We start from the raw sequence: 6,000 nt of genomic DNA, 5'->3' as shown, positions 1-6,000 counted from the left end.
TTTCACCGAATGCATCAATAAAAATTCTCTTAATTTAACTTAACTAAAAAAGGTGCCCCCTGCTGACAGCTGTATACAATCAGCTTTTACTGTTAACACTTTAGGTTATGGGTTAGGGGACAACTTCAGTACTGCAGTAACAACAGATTTTAGTCTCCAGTCGTCTTTATTAAATACTGTTTGTAGTATTTAATAAGTAGTGTTGCATGCATCCCAGAATTATCTACGGAACAAACTAAAGATGTACTCGATATGTAAACATTTTAATCTAATTATTGAGTCAGGATAGAGACGGTCTGACAAGTAAAAGTGCAGGAGGCAGGCACTCTAACCTGTGCCAACCAATCCATTTGTTTGCACAAGAGCTTGGCAGGATTGTGGGTAAGGTTTAGAAGGGATGTAATGTATGTAGACTTTTTTTTTTATACTTTATTGTACATAGTGATGTCTGGGAAGCAGAGATGTGGATCTTGTTGCAGGAATGGCTTGAGAAGTTTGTTTTGTGCAGCTGCAAACGCTTAACAATCTTTTACTGCTGTGAAGTCTGTTTCATACAAAAAAAGATTTTGGTTGGACTATTTCTAATAGAAGTATTCAACTTCTCAGATTTTGCGCTATAAACTCTTCCATTCAGGATGGAAGGATTTTGTGCACCACAATTAAAGATTAAATGGAGAGTTGTTTCCCTTTTTATTTTTTAAATACACTAATTTGTGCACATAATCTTAATCACCCCCTTCATACCAAGGCTACCCCTAATAACCAACTCTCAGTTCTGCATTTAACTGCTTATATCAGGCTGCTCTGAAGCAACAACAGCCTCTATAATACTGCTGCTGCTGAGAGCTGAAATATGCAACATCCATCCACACCTCTGACAGAGAGAGAGAGAGAGAGAGAGAGAGAGAAAGAGAGCGATTTGAGGACTTGAACTCCTTTATCTCTCCCACATCTCTCCTCCTGCTCTGCAACATGCACTCACACATGCCGGTTTGTTGCTAAGCAACTGTAAAATAAAGTGGTAGGCTCTGAAGTCCGAGAGAGAGAGGAGAGAGAAAGAGTTCACAAGTACCGCAATCCACTACTTTTTGTTTGGTTGATCCCACCACAGCTCTCAGTATACCATCTGTGAATCTGCGAGGACTTCTGGTTGTCCGTCAGCCGACCAATCAGCGTTGGCTGGGAGGGGGGGAGGGGGGGGAGGCGGACCCAGCGGTTCCCTAGGTTACCTGTGTGATTGACGTTCAGCCTCCTGCAGCGGAGCGCGCGCGGCAGTGTATCACTGATGCTCCTGCTTCCCCCCAGAGACTGTGGAGAAATCTGGAGGAGACGGAGAGAAAACACAAGAGCAAGAGGCATGCTAATTATTTAAAGTCCTTGGCTGTCTTCCTCCTGCTCTCTTTACTGGAGAGATGAAAGCCGGAGCACTGGAAGAAGCCGGCTGAAGGGAGTGGAAAGGATTCCTGAAGAAGGGGGGATTTGTTGGTAAGAGAAGCCCCGCAACACTTTACTCTGTCTGTCTTGGCTTCACCAGTCACCTGTCCTTGCCAGAACTGTGAATTATGGGATAGCAGGTAAACAGGTTTTATTTGGGCTCTATGTTATATATATGTGTGTGTGTGTGTGGGTGAGATGGAGAGAGACAGCTTTTCTGCATGCTGCGTGGCTGTAGAGGAGGTTTGGTTTTACTGTATATCACATTGGATGGCTGTTTTACAGTATGCAAAAGCTTTAGCTGAGCCAAGAGCTGCTGGTCTAAATGGGACTATAGGAGCCAGAGTGATTAAAATGACACCGTACATATGAGCTGTGTCAGTCATTTCGGGGCTACAGTTACAGCTGAGGCCAGGATTTCTAGGCTTGCCTACTGTATCTGCATAGGAGGAGGAGTATTAATTACATAACGCTCCATCTATACTTCTGTATCTGGGCTGTGTGCAGTATCATGCTGTCCCACTAGTCCAGAAAAGCTTCACTGCTACAGTCATTTGGAGGAGTGTGGCTGTCTGTTTGCTACTGTAACCTAGAAAGACATAGAGGCCGTTTCTAGTGGGATAGTCTGAAGAAATCAATTATATATATATATATACGTCCCAGAGTTGGAGGATTCGTGTTATCGTTGTGAACAGATGTGTGATGTAACAAGTGGGCAGGTGAAAAACTCTTCTGACCCCCCCTGATGTCTGTGTTACAATTTGGAAAGATCATAAAGAGAGACAAAGAAACAGCAGTCTTGCATTGGGTTCAATTTGCTGTAAGGGGAAAAAGAAGCCCTCTGTGCCACCAGGATTCCGTAAAACCTCCATTAGTCACCTCGGGTCAGGCGACAGCCGGCTCCTTCGTGCCCTCAGGACTCAGCTGTGCACAATCAGGGGACTTGGCTTTCTGCTCGGCTGCTCTCTTGCAGAGAGAGTGTTCTGCCCGACTACCTGAGGGGACGCCTCAAACGTTTTTAAGCTTTAGGTTTTAAATCAGGTGTGAAAAGTTTCATCTGCAGGAAGTCTTTTTGTTGTTGTTGTTGCTCTTCTGTTGGGTTTTGTGAGATTGGTGTTGGACTACAGAAAGAAAAACGGACTAATAGACAATTTTCCAAAGACCCAATATCTAAAAACTTTGATTCACTGTCAAGGAGATTTGGAGAGCTGAGGAACCCTGTAGAGAACAAATTGGCTTGAATTGAGACCTCCCGTCTGTCATACAGTTGCAAACTTACAGATGTGTTATCATTTCATATATCCTAAATAATATCACAGTTTAAGAAAAGCACAATCCAAAAATATAATAAGTTTTGGATTATTCTTGCATCGCTTGATTGAAGATACATCTAACACATACGCATAGAGCTGAAAGGATTAGCTGATTATTCCATCACTCAAAAATGAACGGGCAACTACTTTGATAATCAAATAATAATTTCAGGCTTTGGTGTTTTATAGGCAAAACAATTGATTCATCGATATTGTTACAGACTTGTGATATGACAATAATTGCTATTTGAAGCCCTACATACATTCAACATTTCAGCATCCATATGACAGATCTTTGCCCTGGTTTGGGTAATTTGCATTAATGACAACAGTCTCTCTAAATACGAAATCAACCTCAACAAGTCATAGTCATTTGTATGAGTGAAGCATGTAGTTTACCCATTTAATTGATCCAGTCTATATTTTTCAATGCATAATCTAACCAGTGTTTGTTAAAAACAAAGTAATGCTTCAAGAAGCCCATCACCATCTTCAGTTTTGTTAGAGGAAACTACTCATTTCTATAAAAATATAAACAAATAAGTCATTTGACTTACTGTAGAAGTCATTTTTGCCCTGCACTGTCTTTGGTGACACACAGAAAACACGTTGTTTTTTTGTGTGCCGATTTTGATATTTTCTTAGAATAAATGTGACAGTTTTTAACGCAAAAACTAAATGAATACCAATATACAGTACAGGCCAAAAGTTTGGACACACCTTTTCATTCAATGTTTTTCCTTTTTATTTTCATGACTATTTACATTGTAGATTCTCACTGAAGGCATCAAAACTATGAATGAACACATGGAATTATGTACTTAACAAAAAAGTGTGAAATAACTGAAAACATATCTTATATTTTAGATTCTTCAAAGTAGCCACCCTTTGCTTTTTTATTAATAAGGGGAAACAATTCCACTAATTAACCCTGACAAAGCACACCTGTGAAGTGAAAACCATTCCAGGTGACTACCTCATGAAGCTCATTGAGAGAACACCAAGGGTTTGCAGAGTTATCAAAAAAAGCAAAGGGTGGCTACTTTGAAGAATCTAAAATATAATACATGTTTTCAGTTATTTCACACTTTTTTGTTAAGTACATAATTCCATATGTTTTCATTCATAGTTTTGATGCCTTCAGTGAGAATCTACAATGTAAATAGTCATGAAAATAAAGAAACACATTGAATGAGAAGGTGTGTCCAAACTTGTGGCCTGTACTGTAAAGGATTTAGTGTACAGTATATTCACCAGAATTATGTGAGTCTTTTTTTAATCAGTTTGGTTGGTGGCTTCATAATGTCTAAGGGGAATTTGAAATCACAACCTCAGTATTTTTAAAATCCTGAATAACTTTCCTGACTGTACTTACTTATCAAATGAGTTGAACAAGAGCCTAGATTGATTAAAACAGAAATGTATGCTACCCCCCATCAAAATCCTCAAAAATCTCATATTTTGTTAAATATCATTTTAAAAGCATTATATAGAAAGTCAATCGATGGAACAGATTTGTTTCTGATCCGTTTTGTGTGCTTCCTCTGCCTATGTTTGCACTCTTTCTTCCTTCTGAATGGAGACATTTTATTCCAACCATCTTAATGTAACTGACTCACTCTGTTTGTAAAACTCTGCTCCATCTTGTCAACTGGAAGAGAACTGACTAACATGGCAGCCTAGCAGGTTTTTGAATTTGTCATAGTTAAACCAAAGAGATTCTGCAGACAGTTCATATTTTGATGAACCTGTACAGTGACTACATGTCCGATATCGATCCATACGATGAATTCAGATCCTCACTGCAGATATACATCTATACAGAATAAATCTCTCAGTTTAGATACAAGCTCAGCTGAGCTTCCTCAGTGAGAATAAATTAGATATTCCATAGCATTACAGTAGCTATAGAGTGGTAGGTGTTCGGGTCTCTCGAGCTACTGCCTGTCTGTCTGCCTGCGTAGGTGGAAACATCTCATCTTCACAGCTCTGTCTACTGCAGATATAAAGCTTTGGGATTTGTTTCTGCTTCATTAGACTGCATGCAGAGCTGTGGCAGGGATGATGAGCGAGAGAAGGGGTGGGAGGGGGTGGGAGGGGGGCAGACTAGGAGCCAGATTGAGCCCACAACATCACAAGTACATGGTTTTCACCTTAGCCCACGGATTCACTGGGATGCCCCACAGCTGAGAGCTTCTTCTAGCCAAGTGTACAGTAACATAGTAATTAAATCCCTGAGTCTTAGTAAGCCTCAAATCTCTCTTGACTGGTAAAGGCTTCGTTGAAATTAATCATGTTTTAGCACAGCCTGTACGATGGCAAGATGGCAGTGTATCAGTGACAGTTTGTCAGTGGCAGTGTGTCAACAGGAGGTGCTAAACAGTAATTATTGCCAAATTCAATTGTAATATTATGCTGAACTGACCTGTTTTAAAACTAGGATTTAAGATTCTTCAAATGTAACCAATATTGCATTAATAGTGCACTCACACCTGGACTGTTTAATGTGTCTGAAATGTCTAATAATGATTAAATGGACTTATGCCATCTTATTTACAATACACCCACACATACATCTGTACTTGTGAGTGCCCATACTGACATAATGCATTCCTAATCCCCTAGTTTAACTCAATTTTAGCCATCGCCATTACTACATGCTTAATCCTTTCTCGCTGATAATTAGATGAGAAGATGGATAACTTTAATGTCTGCATGCTAAATATAAAGCTTCAGCTAGGAGACAATTAGCTTAGCTAAAGACTGGAAGCAGGAAGAAACAGCTATCCAAAATGTAAAAATTAATCTTTATGCTAAACTAAGCTAAACGCCTGCTGGCCATAACTTTATCTTTGGATTTTGAATTACCTTTGGGTAAAAAAAAAAAACTATTACTAAAATAATGTGAAAACTGTCACAAATTTTGGCTTTGATTTGGGGCATCAAACAATACTTACACAACACACTTGCAAGTACCTGAGTTAAAGGTTGAAAAATCACATATTAAAACAGCAGCCAATATGTTTGAATATAAAATACATGTGCCTGTGATAGGCTTGGTGATAATGTGGATTTAGACTAACGAGACTGCAGAACTGAGGGGTGTTACTGGTGTTGGATGATGCTGACACAGTATTTGGTCCATGCTCAGGAGAGGTGCATCATAGTGAGTTGCTTATGAATATTTGTATGCACCTACACAAGTATAGAATAATGCACAATCCATCTAGACTATTTAGATGTGACCGTGCAG

General features: G+C 39.6%; 1 protein-coding gene across 2 annotated transcripts in view; it reads left to right on the top strand.

Moving 5' to 3' along the window:
* Nucleotides 1-1,263: 1,263 nt before the first annotated feature.
* lrrc7 (leucine rich repeat containing 7) overlaps nt 1,264-6,000 on the top strand; it is a 128,253-nt gene continuing 123,516 nt past the window's right edge. Inside the window, exon 1 of one of the 2 annotated variants that reach the window (XM_039811339.1) lies at nt 1,264-1,485. The gene's annotated coding sequence lies outside the window, so the exon portion shown is untranslated. Of the gene's footprint in view, nt 1,575-6,000 lie in introns of both variants that reach the window. The other variant, XM_039811340.1, reaches the window with a different exon arrangement.

The sequence above is a fragment of the Perca fluviatilis genome, chromosome 9, assembly GCF_010015445.1.
Source record: "Perca fluviatilis chromosome 9, GENO_Pfluv_1.0, whole genome shotgun sequence".
NCBI lineage: Eukaryota > Metazoa > Chordata > Actinopteri > Perciformes > Percidae > Perca > Perca fluviatilis.
This window is presented reverse-complemented; position numbering and strand designations above follow the sequence as displayed.